Below are 2,647 nucleotides of genomic sequence, written 5' to 3' on the forward strand. Positions count from 1 at the left end.
GCTAGGAATGGCGATTGCTCCTCCAGACCAATCGAAGGCTAGGCCAAAGTACCTCGATCTTTCCAAGAGGTGTGTGGCCCAACTTTTGAAAGAACCGCTAAGTGGAGAACTATTTGGTATTTTTCCTAAGCACTTTTCACCGTAATTATCCTAAGGTTGGTCTCTGCATCCTTAAGCATAGGAGAGTTTTCACAGACGAAACAGGCTGAGACCCAGTAATCTTGGCATTTCCAATAGTTGTTGGTCCTACAGACTACCAAGAAAGTGTTTTTTTAAGTATTATTATGTTGTGGTTTCAGCATTACTTTCAGAACCCGAGCAGGGTTCTCGCATTAGCATAAGAATCCTGCCTGGTATTTGAGATTTCTGGGTGGGGTGTAGGTGCGGGCTTTTGTCAGCCCTGCCTTTGATTTGTTTACCTCCAGAGTTGGAAAGTGCATATTTGCGTAAGATGGGAAAAGTGTGGATCGTGCTTCAGATTTCATCCTGACACTTTGAAATGACCAGTGTGTTGGTAATTATTTGCCATTTCCATGGCGTCTGGCACCGTAATAGTCATGAGGTCGGTCTCTGCATCCTGAAGCCTATGATGCTTTTTGCAGAGAAACCTCTGCTGAGGCCCAGGTAACTTGCTATTTCCCATAGCTGGCACAGGAGCCTTGGAAGATAGGATTGTTTTCAGTATTATTTCACCATTTTTTCACCACTGTTTCAAGAACGGGAGCCCTTTTCAGCCGTTAGCGGAAGAATCCTTCTTTGGAGATGAGATATTTTTCTGGGGTGGCAAGTGCAGGGCCTCTGTCAGTCCTGGGTTTGTTGGACTAGCGCCAGACATGAGAAGTGCGCCTTTGTGGGACAGGTGAATAGTGCGGATCCTGTTTCAGTCTAAAGACTGAAACAGGATCCGCACTTTTCACCGTTCCTTTCAGAATCATTTTATTCATCAGCTAGGAATGGCGATTGCTTCTCCAGACCAATAGAAGCCTAGGCCAAAGTACCTCGATCTTTCCAAGAGGTGTGTTGCCCAACTTTTGAAAGAACCGCTAAGTGGAGAACTATTTGGTATTTTTCCGAAGCACTTTTCACCGTAATTGTCATAAGGTTGGTCTCTGCATCCTTAAGCATACGAGAGTTTTCACAGACGAAACAGGCTGAGGCCCATTAATCTTGGCATTTCCAATAGTTGGTCCTAGAGACTACCAAGAAAGTGTTTTTTTAATTATTATTCCGTTGTGGTTTCAACATTATTTTCAGAACCCGAGCAGGGTTCTCGCATTACCATAAGAATCCTGCCTGGTAGTTGAGATTTCTGGGTGGGGTGTAAGTGCGGGGCTTCTGTCAGCCCTGCCTTTGATTTGTTTACCTCCAGAGTTGGAAAGTGCATATTTGCGTGAGATGGGAAAAGTGTGGATCGTGCTTCAGATTTCATCCTGACACTTTGAAATGACCAGTGTGTTGGTAATTATTTGCCATTTCCATGGCGTTTGGCCCCGTAATAGTCATGAGGTCGGTCTCTGCATCCTGAAGCCTATGATGCTTTTTGCAGAGAAACCTCTGCTGAGGCCCAGGTAACTTGCTATTTCCCATAGCTGGCACAGGAGCCTTGGAAGATAGGATTGTTTTCAGTATTATTTCACCATTTTTTCACCACTGTTTCAAGAACGGGAGCTCTTTTCAACCACTAGCGGAAGAATACTTCTTTGGAGATGAGATATTTTTCTGGGGTGGCAAGTGCAGGGCCTCTGTCAGTCCTGGGTTTGTTGGACTAGCGCCAGACATGAGAAGTGCGCCTTTGTGGGACAGGTGAATAGTGCGGATCCTGTTTCAGTCTAAAGACTGAAACAGGATCCGCACTTTTCACCGTTCCTTTCAGAATCATTTGATTCATCAGCTAGGAATGGGGATTGCTTCTCCAGACCAATCGAAGGCTAGGCCAAAGTAACTCGATCTTTCCAAGAGGTGTGTGGCCCAACTTTTGAAAGAACCGCTAAGTGGAGAACTATTTTTTATTTTTCGTAAGCACTTTTCACCGTAATTGTCCTAAGGTTGGTCTCTGCATCCTTAAGCATACCAGAGTTTTCACAGACGAAACAGGCTGAGGCCCATTAATCTTGGCATTTCCAATAGTTGGTCCTAGAGACTACCAAGAAAATGTTCTTTTAAATATTATTCTGTTGTGGTTTCAGCATCATTTTCAGAACCGGAGCAGGGTTCTCGCATTAGCATAAGAATCCTGCCTGGTAGTTGAGATTTCATGGTGGGGTGTAAGTGCGGGGCTTTTGTCAGCCCTGCCTTTGATTTGTTTACCTCCAGAGTTGGAAAGTGCATATTTGCGTAAGATGGGAAAAGTGTGGATCGTGCTTCAGATTTCATCCTGACACTTTGAAATGACCAGTGTGTTGGTAATTATTTGCCATTTCCATGGCGTCTGGCACCGTAATAGTCATGAGGTCGGTCTCTGCATCCTGAGCCTATGATGCTTTTTGCAGAGAAACCTCTGCTGAGGCCCAGGTAACTTGCTATTTCCCATAGCTGGCACAGGAGCCTTGGAAGATAGGATTGTTTTCAGTATTATTTCACCATTTTTTCACCACTGTTTCAAGAACGGGAGCCCTTTTCAGCCGTTAGCGGAAGAATCCTTCTTTGG

The sequence above is a fragment of the Lemur catta genome, assembly GCF_020740605.2.
Source record: "Lemur catta isolate mLemCat1 chromosome 10 unlocalized genomic scaffold, mLemCat1.pri SUPER_10_unloc_1, whole genome shotgun sequence".
Taxonomy (NCBI): domain Eukaryota; kingdom Metazoa; phylum Chordata; class Mammalia; order Primates; family Lemuridae; genus Lemur; species Lemur catta.